Here is a 15,110-nt window from a genome sequence, read left to right as displayed (position 1 = left end):
CTCAGAGAAATTGCAAAAATCCAAACGCTACATCTCAGACTCTACAGGTCTCAGTTAGCAAGTGAAATGTCAAAGTTCATGACAGTACAATTAGAAAGATTATGCACGTATGGTTTGTTTGGAGAGGCTGCCAGGAGAAAGACTCTTCTGTCTAAACAAAATGCAGCAGCATGGCTTACGTTTGCAAAGATGCATGTGAACAAACCACTAAACTTCTGGAACAATGTCCTTTGGATAGACGAGACCAAAGTGGAGATGCTTGGCCATAGTGCACAGCTCCACAGATGTGAGGCCATCTGCCTGACAGATAAAACTTGGCGGAAAGTGGGTCACAAAACAGGACAATGGTTCCAAGCACAGCAGCAAATCAGTGACAGCTGCAAAAGCATCAAGGTGTTTCAATGGCCCAGTCAAAGTCCAGAACTCGACCTCATTGACAAGCGGTGGCAGGGCCCTATGAGAGCTGTGCATAGATGAATGTCCACAAGCCTCAATAAACTCAAGCAATGTTGTCAAGACGTGTCGGCCAAAATTTCTCCACAGCAATGTGATAGATTGATAAAGTCATACAGAAACCCATTATTTCAAGTTATTGCTGCTAAAGGTGGTTCTACAAACCATAGCATGCACTCTGTTTCCCCCCACACTGCTTCTGAATTTTGGCTTAGTTTTTGTTGAATAAACGTAATGTGTGATAACCTGATAAGACTCAGATCATTTTTTCCCTTTTGTGTCCTGATAGATAAAGTCTTAGAACAGAAAGAGGGTGTACTGTCTGTTTCACATGATTACATAATGTATATGTAAATATTTGAAACAGTGCATTTGTGATTTGTGTTTTACTTTTTTAAAACTTTTTTTGACACCAGAACTTTCATCAACTGAGGTACAAAAGGTTTGCTGAAAGATCCCAGATTCCTCTAAAGAAACATTTGTACCTTGTAGAACATGAATTGTGTATAAAATATAGTTATTACTACTCTTTATCTCTCTCTGTCGTTCTCCCTTTTTGTGTTATCCAAGTCAGACTTTCTGTGTAAGGGAAATAACTGGCAAGCTGTATAATTATTGCTAATCTGTGTGTGTGTCTCTGTGTGTGTGTTTGGCAAGACCATCAGCCCCTTGTGGTTAGAGCGTGCATATTGACTATTACTATTATTATTATTATTACTATTATTATTCTTGTAGCATTTTTAGTGCAACCCTAAACATGCCCGAGTCGAATTGGAAATAATGTTTTAAGACCTCCCATCGGCTCCTGTGATATCATTTCTGGAGCAAAGATGTTCTGTGCTCATATTTCGACCTACTAGAGAAACTTTCAAGTGGTGAATTTTTATAATTCACTTCCGTGGGCTCGTCTCTCTCTCCCTCTCTCTCTCCCTCTCTCTCTCGTTCTCTCTCTCTCTCCCTCTCTCGCTCTCTCCCCTCCGGAGCTTATCTCTGTGCGCATCGTCAGCATCAGTTTGAAGTCAAATCTGACAGCCGCTGCCTTTCCCGGTCCTTTAACGGTCTCTTTTACTCTCTGGTGGTCATCCCGCCTCATTTAAGAGGTACAGCCCCGGATTACAAAGATATACGTGTGTAATTATTGATCTACTTTTCGGGTGGGTAGGTGGGGGGAGATTGACCTCGATTGCCGCCCGAGATGTGGGAATCTGGCTGACGTGCTTTTTTGTCAATGTGGTCTTACCTTTTCTCTTTGCAGTTCAGTCGGGACTGTGGGACCGCATCTGATCGCTGTCTTCAACTTGGGGCGAAGAAAGACACGGGAAACTCCTCGGGATTCTCCATACACCGTGCGCTGATCTGGATATTGTGGTGAGTACACTTTGACCGGAATTGTTGCTTGATGTTTTTTTCCTTCCTCATTTTTTGCGGAAAACATCCCAAAGTGCCCCATTCTGGTTCGCTGTAATGGTCCATATCGGCAGTGTGTTGAAACACCGAGTACTTTTGTCTTTTTCTTTTTGGTTTATTCTTTTAATAATCACCATCAGACACTTCAAGAAGTGTTTTATGAATTGTCTTTTTGTGCCAAAAGCGGAAAACGAGCGTGTGCAGCGCAGCTCCTCCGCTGCTCCCTCTACATTTTAACTTCTCGCTTATTATGCATGGGACTTAAACGTGGCTATTTGTGACAATTAGAAGTGGTGTCAGTATTCCACTCACGGACGGCGGTGAGAGTAAAATACAGCCGGCCGGGTGAGGGAGTTGGGAGTTGGGGGGGGGGGGGGGGGGGGCAGATTAGGTGAGATGAGTGAGGAGTGTGAGAAGAAAGGACGCAGGGATCCCTCAGGGAAAGCGCTGCTTCCCTCCTTGTTATGAGGGGGATTTTATTAGTCTTTTTATTCCCTACAATGATGACATTATCTGATAGTGTTCTAAAGCCTCTACTTAATATGCTTTTATTGTCAGTGCCATTACTACTCATTATATACATAGTGACATCCTACAGTACAACTGCCTGTGCTGTAGGCACAAATCTATGAGGCCATTTTCTGCTTTTATTGTCCTGTTTATCAATTAAGCTTGTCTATAATGGAAATATCACACTTCCTCCAACATAAAACATTACTCTCCCACACACCATCCGTTAGCATCTCACCTCCCACATAGCCACACTTGCTGTCCACAGCCGATTATCTGGTTATGTGCCACCATTTGCACTAATAGAGAGTCCCTACTTAATGTAATGACAACTCTATCTGTCAGGCCATGCACAACAGAGGGCTGCTTAAAGGCTCATAAGCGGTGTCATCAAGGCCAGATTGAGAGGCCATAAAGACACAGAAGACAAGACAAAGTGCCTTCAGAGGTTGTCTGAGTAGTTTTCTGATGTGGTTTATTGTCCGAGTACAGTATGGGGCTGTCATTGTGAAGCATGCGACCCAGAATGTGTGTGCCCTGATGTGTGTGCGTCTTAGTGGCTGTTTGTGTGAGCCGGATCTGCTCAGTCATGTGTGTGCAAGGAAAGAATAAGTGAGCATAAAGAAAAGAGGGACAGAGAGAAGGAGAGAGAGGGGGAGAGATTATGCTAACTCAAAGTATTGAAGGAAAAAGGAAAACCCATGTAAGCAGTTTTTCTTTTTAGCCTATATATTTATATATTTAGCTGTCAGGGTCTTCACTGAAACACACTTGGTTCTTTTGGCTTTGACATGCTTGTCACCAGCTTGAGGTGTATATGAAAGAAGGCCACTGCTTATTTTAGCTATACAACCTGCGAGCATAAACAAGAAGAGGCTAAGAGGACTGACCAAACAAGAGCATAGATTTAAACACATATGAAGGCAGCTTGTAACTTAGGTGACGTGAGTGGAAAGTGCCGGGGTTCACTTGCACTTACTGGCCGAAAAGCCGAGGTGAAAACGCACGAAGGCCACCGTCTTGCCGCCGGTCGGCGGGCTCAGGATATTCAATAATCAGAATTTATTTCGTGTTGTCTAGCTACATTTACCGTAACAGTAATAATGTATCAAAGAAAATTCATTTCAGTGGGAAATTGTCCTCTGTCGTACCTCCTCAATTTGCCTCCTGCACTCTGTTTAGATGAGTTTCAGTTCTGGGATTCACACAGATGTTTCAGTGGAGAATTTGAACCTCATTGTAGACGTGGACAGGCAATCATGCAACGAGCCAAACATTTAGCCTTTATAACCCCCATCAGTTTTTTTTTTCGTCAGGTGAAAATGAGATGTAGTCTCAGATGATGTGCTGATATGCTGCCGCTGATGGCAGTCAAGATGATGATGATGATGGCAGTCCTATTGTGGTTCTTCTTAATGATAGCTATAATGCTGACCAGTTGATTATCGCTCACGCTGAAGGAGGTAGGTATATTACATCATGGTTATGATGCTGTGATGGTAATGCACTACATCTTAAAACAGAAGAAGATTAAAAGCACTTCATTTCCCACAGTGCTTTTCATTTTGAGATATGTGCAAGTTCTAGTGTCTTTGAGCGGAGGCAAACACCAGGTTAAAGGAAGAAGTTAAGTATCTTGACAGCAGGACAAATGTCCCTGTTTGTATTTGGTGGCGTTATTAAGATGGTGGGCTGAGAGCATCACCACAGTTTTTTAGAACATGACAACCCATGCAAAATGGTAGAGGCATACGAAGCAAATCCTGATTTTTTCCATGTGACAGATTGGGTATGCTTTTCTTTTTTTCCTTTCCTCCGGATGTTGTTTGTTCTCTCGGATGCACACTTACTAAATCACACATAACAGCGCACACACACATGTACTTTTGCGCATTATCTAATTTTCAGCGTGGACAAATATGACAATGAGGAATGAAGAATTTAACACCAAAAACTCATTGATGCAGGCCCACAGTCACATTTGGTTACATACTTAGGTAAAACCTCATTGTGTCTTTTGCTTATCCTCCACCCATTCTGTCAAACAGAACATGGCCTTGGGCTTAAAAATATCTGAGTACAAACACAGTCATACTCACACGGACACACACAGTTTTTGCAGGGACAGCCCTGGCGTGCTGGCACCAAACCAAAGAGGTGGTGATAACGAGGCTGAAGTTAGTTAGGATTTTAGCTGCGCCTGAACCTCCTAACACCCTTTCTAAATCTGATTCATCCCAAAATGAGATGTTTTTCCAAGAGAAGGAGATGAAAATACTCTCTCTTCCTCTGTTTTTCCTCTCCCTCTCTTCTTCCCTTGCCAGTTGAGCTCATCCACCCCCCACCCCCCAATCCACCCAGCCTTCTATTACTCTCATACTCTCACACACTATCTGTTTCACACCCCGTTCCTCCCTCCCGTTCTCTCACATCTCTCTCCTCCCCTGGCACCTCGATGTGTTTCTCTTTAATTGAGATGCATTTCAATGTGGTGCAAATTAGCTTTCTACAGCTCCAGCCTAAACTTGCAACGTATGTAAGCGTGTGCCCGTGCATGTTTGCATGCATGTACATGTGCGCGTGCGTGTGTGTGAAAAAAATTCCCACGGTTAAAAGTGAAGGCGTTATACGTTCCTATTCATTTCTCCATTGTGTCTACTGATGCCTCATCTCTCCCACAAATTTACATTTTTAGTACAGCGCTAATAACGTTCGCTGGTTTGGAATGCTTTAGTTCGTCTCTTTTGGCTGGAAGAATTCACTTGGCCACCCTCTATGGATTTGAATTCTGATCTGTGCCTCTGAGAGATGACAGTGCATGGCAGCTCATTAGGGAGAGGGATGGAAGTCAGGAGGGTCAGGAAGGTTATAGAGACATGTTTCAGTTATCCACTGCTTGTCTTCCTCTTTCCTGATCTGATCGAGCGCTGTTTTGCTAAAGGGGAAAGCTGCTTGGTGATATTCTGTACACATTGCACCATGAGGGCAGTGGTACAGTGTGCCTCACTTAACACGGTAATGGACTGATAGACTGTTAAAAATGTTTTTGAGTAGAAAAAGAAGGCTATTTGTGCATTTTAAGGAAATTATAGAAAATTAGAGGAGTGTTTTGCAGCCTGGGGATTCACAATCCAAAAGGTCAGAAGATAAATATCAGGGGTAGGGGGGCTTAGTGTTAGGTAATTAACAAGATTACAAGATTAGTAACACACATTTTGATATTGCAAATTCAGCTGACCTTTTCTGACTTCTCAGAAATGTTCTAATCTAACCTGTTTCAAGTTCAAGTTCAAAATTTTATTCGCCACATGCGACCATATGAACTTTTCCCATCTTTAAAACTCTTCAGACTCTCCTTTAACATATACTCACTGGGTGAAATGATTGCCCTGCCTGACACTATGCCCCAGGTACGTCTAGTATCAAAACATTAACTTTGTTTAAGTTAAATGATATTTTTAATCCCAAATGAAAGTAATGAAAGAAAAATAACATTTTCAAAATAAAAGCCTCATGTCGGACTTGCATGCTTAATACCCTTCCTTGCGATATTCAGCTCTGCTATACAACTCCTGCTACTATAACACTCTTTGTGTGTGCACATCTCTATTTATATGCACATGTGTAGGTGAGAGGTATATGACTGTGAACATGGTGGGGTGCACTTTGTGTGTGCCGATGTATGTGCACATGCATGTGTGTATGTGCTGGAGCAGGAGAAGTCATTAGGGAGAGTGATGCTGACAGTGGGGTGACCTTGGGGCTCCCAGTCTTCCTCCTGTCGATGAAGGGGATGACTTAGTGCCTCCCTCCCCACCCATGATGGCTCATTTATTATCATTAGGCACACAGTCAAAAGATGTTGCTCAGACCCTCAAGACAGAGAGTTACATCTGTGCATGTGTGTGTGCATGTGCTCGTCTGTGCGTGTATGTTTATGTCACTGAGAGTGAGAGACAACAGGATGGAGACAGAACAGGAAGCCTTATCTCTTATAACTGCTGCATGTCTGAGCATGTGTTTGTCAGCCTGTGCTTGTCACAGGTACGCTTGCCTTCGCGTTAGCTTGTGAACATGTGCTTATCCGTATCTTGACGGCAGACGCATTGCCTGTCAGTCCACATCTGGCCGTGTGCTTCACTTCTCTGCCTGCGCACCACGCAGTATAAATAAGGGTCTGTGCCATAACCCTAACCTTACGTCACCTTAGCCAGCCAGCGAGCAACATCAGTGGTATATGGCTACATCAGGGCGGCCTCGCTGCTATCGTTTCTCAGCGTGATGGATGGAGACTTCTGCAGGCCAGTCAATACCCAATCTGAGCCCCACTGTCCTGATTTAAGATACAGCAGCACCCAGGTGACACACTCAGAAGCATGCCACTTTAATCACTCTGAACATCAACTCTACACTGCCAAGATTGGTGTGTGGGTGGGTTAGTGTGCGTGCATAAGTGCGTGTGTGTGTGTGTTTTTGTATTAGTATCTCACTCTGTCCAGCAGTGCTGTAATCACACAACGATCGGCAAGTGCTTGCACTTCTGACAGAGTTAACATTTCTTTAGAATGTAAAGGGAGTGACATAAATAACGTATACGAGGTGGGATTTATGCTGTGTGTAGCTTGAAAGGTAGGATAAAACATATATTATATAACGGGGGGTAAAAATTGCACCAAGCCTTATATGAGGTGAACATCCCCAGCTGTAATCCCCATCACCCATAAAATATACTTCTAACAGCTTTGAAAATGACTAAATGTATCTGTTGTCTTTATTTGATTCACTGGAGTCATAACAACGTTGGAGTGTGATGTCGTACTACTATATAAGAAAAAGTAGGCAGGGGGGAGATAACTAGACACAGAAAAGACCTGAGAGCACAGTCTGGGTTCATGGTTAACGTTGATTTTAATGTTGATTTCTCGAGAAATTCGACATTCAACCCAGAACTCGACTTCCCCCTGATCGAGTACCTTAACAAGCCTGTGAAAGCATTTTTTATTCTTCAGCTGCTTGGAGCGAAGGTGTTATACGACATGAAAAGGTGAACATCTAACTGATGTATTCATCTTTACGTATTCACTATGTGCTTACACACCACTCTGCGTTCAATCATTAGTTATTATTAATCTCTGGCTCTCTCCCTCAGAGTGTTTTTCATCATGTCTTCCTCCCATCACCCCCAACCGGTCGCGACAGATGGCCACCCCCTCCCTGAGCCTGGTTCTGTCAGAGGTTTCTTCCTGTTAAAAGGGAGTTTTTCCTTCCTACTGTTGCCAAGTGTTTGCTCAAATGAGGTCGCTTGATCGTTGGGTTTTCTATGTTTCTCTGTTTTATTGTACATTATTATCTTTACCTTACAATATGGCGCCATATAAATAAAACCAAACTGAATTCTCTGAACATTTTGGGCAGGCAGTGAGTTTCGTTTACATTTAATATGTCCTTGCTATTTTATTAACGAAACGTAATTCATGTAATTCAGTTAATTTGTTTTTTTTAGTCTTTTTCTAGTCTCACATTCATTCTGCTTTACGGTAAAACGTACTATTAGTGAAAAAGGTGGGCAACTTAAATTCAGCATCCTCGATGTGTAACAGTGTTTCAGTTTACGAGCGCACCGTGCAGGAGAAAAGGCTTCAGTGTGTTCAGTAATCAAGGGAAGATTGTGTTTGCATGAGTAAGCGGCTGGATATCACTGCTTTATCAGAGTAATCTGTTTGCACTGGTTCAAATTGTTCCCTCTTGACATGTCATCATTCACATACTATACATGCACAAAGCATACTTAGTTGTGTATACAAAAACACGCTTGCACACACACACACACACGCAAACACAGCCCCTCCCATTCAGCCCCTCCGATTTGGCTGTTAGTCTAATTTATGAGGTGCCGTTAATTTGGCCTAAACGCTCGTTGCGAGACCTCCCTCCACTCTCATCCCTTCATCTCTGTATCCCTCCTTCTCTTCCTCCCTCTCATCAGTCACCCGGCAGAGTAAATCAGAGGGGTGGTATTGCACAGCAGGCAATACATAGACTGGACACCTTGACTAATATACCGCTGTCCTTCTCCCTTCCTCTCTTCCCGAGTCTATCGAACTTCTCCATCCCTCCCTTTCTCTATGTCTCCTGGCCGCTGTCTAAATCAAATTTGGCTCTTCTCCTTTTCTCTTTTCCCCCCTCTGCTCTCCTTTTAGATTTGCTTCCCCCCTTATTTCTGTCTACACTTCTTTTACCTCCCCTGTGCACTTTCTCTTCGCTCGTGTCCTTTTCCCTCCCCCATACTTCTTTCGTCCACCACTCTTCCTCCACTCTCTTTCTTCGCTCTCTTACCTTGCTTCTCCTCTTCCCCCATTCTCCTGCTCGTGTTAGGTGTAAATTTAGAACAGAAGGCATGAGGGAATGCTATGTGTGTTTGTGTGTGCCTACGTGTGTATGTGTGTGAGCGTGAGAGAAACTACATGAAAGCTTTTCAGACTCGCCATAAAGCGTTCAGATGGGGCTGATTAAAATCCTAAAGCCTTGGTTTTCATCCACATTTAGGATTCACATGAAATCGAATATACACACTCACGTGCACTCACTTATACACACGTGCACATGCGATTGCACATTAACACGCGCAAAACGCATGCACACACAAGTTTCCCTTCTCATTATCTTCCTTTTATTACCCTCTCTTGCTGCCTACTTGTCTTTTTTCCTCCTCTCTCGCTCTGTCAAACACAAACACACTAGTGGAAGGTGTTCCCTTCCGATGCAGTGGAAGCGAACAGAAACAACATCAGGCATCCGAGTCTCCCTCATCACTTTACGTCACATTGTTCTTTCTAATTTCATACATTGCACACACTTGGGAGTAAACCTGCGCTTCAACCGCTCGGCACACCTATACATCACTGTCCATCTTCCCACCTTTCACCCCCTCCCTCCATCTCAATTGCTCTTGGTTTCGTGTCTATCTATTTTCCTTCTTTTCTCTTCTCATTTCTCACCTTCGCTCTCTCATGCACGCCTATCTATTAGCCCAATCTTTGTCCCTTCTCCTCTCTCTTCTTCAAAGTTCCGGAGCACAGAGGGTTTTTAGCTGTTTTTCAGTAAATGTAACAACATCTTGCCTTCTGTTCTGTTCAACACTCCCCCAACCCTCCACCCCCCTTCCCCCTTTTCACAATCTCTACCAGCCCCTCTCTCCTCTTTCTGTCACTTCTACCTCTCTCAGCAGTCTGCTAGTGCACACTTATAGTCGCAAGATAAAACATGCTACCTCTGCCTTATCCCTCTGTGTATTACATAAATCCACCATGGGTATCATTAAGCAAGGCCACCTCCAAACAGTACCTCATTCCATATAAAGCTCAGACTCTTTGGACTAAATTGACTTGAAGTGGCTTAATTAGAACAGAATAGAATAGAATAGAATTTTTTTTTTAAGAATAACACAAAAATATATATATTTTTAGATCATGTTTACTTAACAAGTAGGAATAGGTTTATTGCAGTAGCAACAACTAACACTTAAGGTTCATGTATGACCGCTGGGATCCAGTGATGCTCCAGCTAATGCGCTAAAAATGTAAAAGAAACTAACAGCTGCAGGGAATTTCAACTTCTTGCCTTTATTTTAAGCAAAGTTAAAACAGACCGACCCTCACATCAGTACTCTGAAACTTAATTAAAATCATAGTTGGAATGTTCCAGGTACCTGTACAACCTTGCCAACATTTTGCTTTAGCAGTCATTAATACAGCTTAGGTTGGCTCGCTGCGATCCTGAGAATGTTTCAGTCTTTTTTTTTTTTCTAACTAAAATTTAACTGCACTGAATTTAACATTCAGGCTGCTCTAAAGTGAAAGTGAACCAAACTCCCTGGTCCAAAATCTAACATAAGACTTAAAAGGAGAGTGGAGGCTCACATCGTTGAGTCAATAATACAAGTTGCTACAGAAGAGCTTACTTAAGCAGTTGCTGGCACAAAAATTTGGCTGTTAATTAAAAATGATATACTGAATGTAGCGAGAGCAATTCTGAAAAGTAAAAAAAAAAATCTGTGAAAACAAAATATTAGGCGCGTTTAATAAGTTAGTTAAAAGTTAGTGTACATTTGCATGCATTTCCCATCTCCATCTTCAATAAAGCACTTATTTGCTGCTTTTATACATTAGAACTGTTTCAGTAAATGAGAGATTATTAGGTAAGATGATCATTCGACTAAACATTTATAACCATATATCTATGACAAGCAAGTATCATCTAGAATAGAATAGAGATGTTCTGCGTGTGCAGAAGAGGAAAGATAATCAAGTGTTTCTTTCATTTGCTTGTTTGAATTATATTGTGTGCTTGCCCATAGAACTCACTTGTGAAATTTTATTCACCAGTAAATATATTCAGATCTTATTCATACGATTCAGTGTCATAAATCAGGGGTTATCTGCTTCTGGTAGTGCTGCCTGCCTGCTAACACAGTCAGGTAAGAGCAGAATGATGAATTATTATTATTGTATAAAAATATTTTCTCTAACTTGACCCCAACTTGATTGTGAGAGATCACTGGAGCCACTCAAGTGTGAAGCATTAAAGAAAAGGTAGTTATGTTAATATTGTTACGCGTGGATTTGCATGTGTGAAACACAAGCGTCGAACTCCCTAGTCACTATGGGTCAACACTTTCAACTTAAATAATTATCAAATTCATAGACAGACACAGAACCTGCAAATCAAGTATGAATCAGATGTGTTTTCTTGTGTGAATCCATTATGTGGCTGTAACTCTGCGAGATCTCTGGGAGGCAGGCCAAGTGTCTCTGGCTGAGTCGCCTCCATTCGCTGTATGTCTGTTCAGTCAGCCACACAGAAGACAGATAGAACTACCAGTCTGCTCACCCCTCCAGTCACACCAATGTAATCAGACCTCAACAGCCATAAACCACCGGCTATGGACACTCTGCCCAGCCCGCTGTCACACACACTCACACGCATAGAAACACAATCTCAAGTACACAGAAACGAATGCAAGTGTAGACTCATGCACAAAGACAGATCTGTGTGCGTAAACAGAAATGAAAGCACACAGACGAGAGATGCATGTACGCAAATCTGTACATGCTGACACATACATGCGCAGACTCGCAGCTTTAAGTGAATCATCGAGAGCTGAGTGGTGGGCCTCCATAAGTTTGAGCTTTTTGCCCAAGGAGCTTAGTCCAAGACATTCCTCTCTGCTTGGGCAGGAAGGATGTCTTCTGACCCAAAGGGAATTTTAATCATTTTGCTAAGTGCCACACTCTGCGTGTCTGTGTGTGTGTGTGTGTGTGTGTGTGTGTGTGTGTGTGTGTGTGTGTGTGTGTGTGTGTGTGTGTGTGTGTGTGTGTGTGTGTGTAAGGATGGACTACTGTCTGCTCTGTGTGAGTTACAGTAAGTGAAAGCTTGTGTCTTTATCTCCCTCCCGCACTGTCTCTTCCCTTCCATCATTCTTTTAGCACTTCCATCAGTGTCTGTTTCCCCCTCACCACCGCCTGCGTCTCAGGCCATTTTGTGTCTGTTTGTCTTTTTGTTATCTTGTATCTTTTGTTCTCCTTCTCAACAAACTACCGTTCAATGTCTCCCTCGCCCATCTCACTATCTTTCTTCACTCTCTCTCTACCTCTCCAGCTTTGTGGTGTGAACAATGGTGGATGACTGTGCTTTAGGAGATTTACTGCTGGATCCTCTCTCTGTCAGGTGTCGAGACGAAAGGAAAGCGATGACGAGGGGGGGGCTGAGGGGGCCGGGTGGGTTGGTGGGGGGGAGCAGATGGAAGATAGAGCAGTACACAGGGAGATGAAGAAGGCCGAGAAGGGAGGGAAATGGAATCAGAGGATGACGGCAAAGAAAAGGATGAGACAGAGAAGATTATGCAGGGGAGCATAGAATGAGATAGAATAAGAAAAATGTGAACAGAGTATAGAATAGAAGGAGAGGCTACACTATGTTTTTTAAAAGAGTCTCTGAATATAGTTTGACAGATCAGCCCTGTGCTCAGATGTAACTGAACGCAGTTTTCCCTTACTTTCCCTCCTTTTCTCACTTTCTCACATTAACACATCGCAGACACCGGAATTCATTCTGTCAGTTTCAGGTGAAACATGTATTTGCATGCTGACCAGAAACCAATTTGTGTTCTTTGATAAGCATAAAGATTTCCCCATGTCTCATTTTTATTTAAAACCAACTCTCTCAACAGTCAAGCCCCGAGGGCCTTGTGAGGGGCAAAAGTTGAGGCTAAATGGTCACTGTGAATGTTTTTCACCCACTAATAGACTAGTTACACACTATACTGACCCCAAAGAGGAAACACGGATACATCATTAAAGATCTGGCTGAGTGCCATAGTGAAAAACAGAACATATATTCACAGATACATTTTATTTTAAACATACAGTAATTATTTTTCAGATATATAAATATATTACAAGTGTGCCATGAAAAAAATTCTCATATAGTGCAACTTATCCTGCAAATCCAAAAATAACTACATCATAACAGCACAACGGGCTGCGAGGAATGGGCGAGCGGCTACAGGTACTAGTGAGAAAATGAGATGCAAACAAGGGAGTCACCACTGACGCCTGATTATACAACAAGGCAGGCAATTTATCCTGTTTTGAGGACAGATTTGACATCTCTGCAAAGGTAAAACATCAGAAGATATTTGCTCCTTCTGGATGTTTGTAGAGATAAGCAGTAGGATTATTATACAGCTATTAGCTCAGTGCAACAGATTTGCAGATCATACATCACTCTGTAGAACTGAGTCTTCAGTACATTGGAAACACGTGATTATTTGTGCACCAGTGCTAATAGTTGTGTTTTCAGGTGACTTAATCTGCAATCACACCTGGACGCATTTATTGTAAAGTGTGTTCACTGACTTGGAGTGATGTTTGCACTATTTAGACCTGTTACACTCTGCTTACACTGAGAACTATTTTCCAAAGAGTAATAGTAGTAATTCACCTATTATGGAATTACTTGATTTACTAAAAAAAATGCATACCAAGTGTTCAGATCTCGTCTGTATATAAAGAACCAGACAGGATTGAGTTATACAATATTATATAATTATCCATATTTCTAGCTTGGATAATATAGTTATCTAATGGTCCTTGGAGCTCAAGGACTTTTTCTCTTCTGTGATGTCATCTCAAGACTGGAGCTGCATTAGCCCAGCACTGCTTTCTTAAAAGTGGTTGAAAGCACAATTCCTTAAGATTATGACCTGCTTGCTTTTTTATTCCTTTTCCAAAATAATAAAGTGTCCAGTGCTGTTTGCCTGCTTGTCAGCAGGATAAGAATAAACTACACAGCCAAATTTCAAAAATCTTGGTGAAAAGGTGGAACTCGGGCACTGAAGTACTCATTAACTTTTGGTACACCTCCAAATCCTTTATGTGAACATTAGGAAGCAGGACAGTGTCCTTGGATCACTCTCTGTGTGCCGTTGTTGTTACTTTAATTCCTGTGCAGAGGCACTGGTACGACTGATACCATTTGTCTGTTAGCAAGATGATTCAAAAACTATCACTCTGATGAAAATGGTTTAGAGACGTGGAGGATAGGCAAAAAAGGAAACCTGTTACATTTTCGCGTAGATCCAGATCACTTTCTTTAAAACTGTGGAATAATAGTTAGAGAGACACTTACTTTCTGCTTAGTTTCAATCACATATGTTATATTTGACTCCACTTATAAACACGTTACCTAAAAAAACTTCAACCCAAGCTTGGCATCCACATACGAGGAGGTTTAATCCAGCACCAATTTGAATAACTGAACAAATAGCATTACTTGTTAAGCAGTAATTTTAGGTTTCTTTTTAACATCTTAAAACTCATTTTAACATTTAAAACCATTAACAGCATGCACGTATTTCACAGTCAGAAGTCTAAAATACCTTTTTTTTGCATTTTTTTCAGAGACAGCAAAACAATAACAGTCATGAAGCCACATTTAAACAGACAGATGTTTGACACACATTCATCACAAATGTGTGCATGCATGAATGACCACCATCGTGTGCTTTGAAGAAAACTAGAAAACCAAAGAAAGGACATGCACTGCGATAGAGAGAAAACAGAAACAGAAATCCTCTGAGGCACCCATCTGTCATAGAAAAAGAGGAGAGGCAAGCTGAGAGACAGGCAGTGACTGCGAATGGTGGTGGTGGTAGGGCAGGAAGGGGGGTTCACAAACTGAAAAACAGCATGTGAGTGTACAGACGTGGACTGTGAGACAGACAAAAAAAGAGAGACAAGGAGAAATGAAGAGATGGAGAGAGAGACAGAGACAGGAAGAGGGAGTGAAAGACAGTCAGCCTGAGAGAGTGACAGAGTGCAGTCCTGAGAGGGAGAGTGTGTGGGTGAATGTGAGAGCAGCGCTAGCTAACTCGTCTGTCAATCTAAATCTGTGATTGACACCTCGGGGTCCAACATTCCCCACGTAGCCTGCTGGCTCTTCCTGTCAGGATGTAGGGCATGGGGTCACGCGCACACATGCGACATATAAAGGAAGGATCACATACTTACTGTGAGCTTTGTGATTGGCACACACACAAACACACACACACACACATCCGTAACTGAAATGTGATGTAAATGTGCATATGTATGACTGTGACACGCATGCACTTCCAGCATACACACACACACACATACCCTTGCAGGCGGAGGGCTGGCAGAGGTGAGGTCTCCTGCGAG

At 42.4% G+C, this 15,110-nt stretch overlaps 1 protein-coding gene across 1 annotated transcript in view; it reads left to right on the top strand.

Moving 5' to 3' along the window:
* Positions 1-1,450: 1,450 nt before the first annotated feature.
* ptprdb (protein tyrosine phosphatase receptor type Db) overlaps positions 1,451-15,110 on the top strand; it is a 169,587-nt gene continuing 155,927 nt past the window's right edge. Inside the window, exons 1-2 of the mRNA XM_080881151.1 lie at positions 1,451-1,580; positions 1,709-1,821. The gene's annotated coding sequence lies outside the window, so the exon portion shown is untranslated. The remainder of the gene's footprint in view (positions 1,581-1,708; positions 1,822-15,110) is intronic.

This window comes from Rhamphochromis sp. 'chilingali' (genome assembly GCF_963969265.1).
Source record: "Rhamphochromis sp. 'chilingali' genome assembly, chromosome: 4".
NCBI lineage: Eukaryota > Metazoa > Chordata > Actinopteri > Cichliformes > Cichlidae > Rhamphochromis > Rhamphochromis sp. 'chilingali'.
This window is presented reverse-complemented; position numbering and strand designations above follow the sequence as displayed.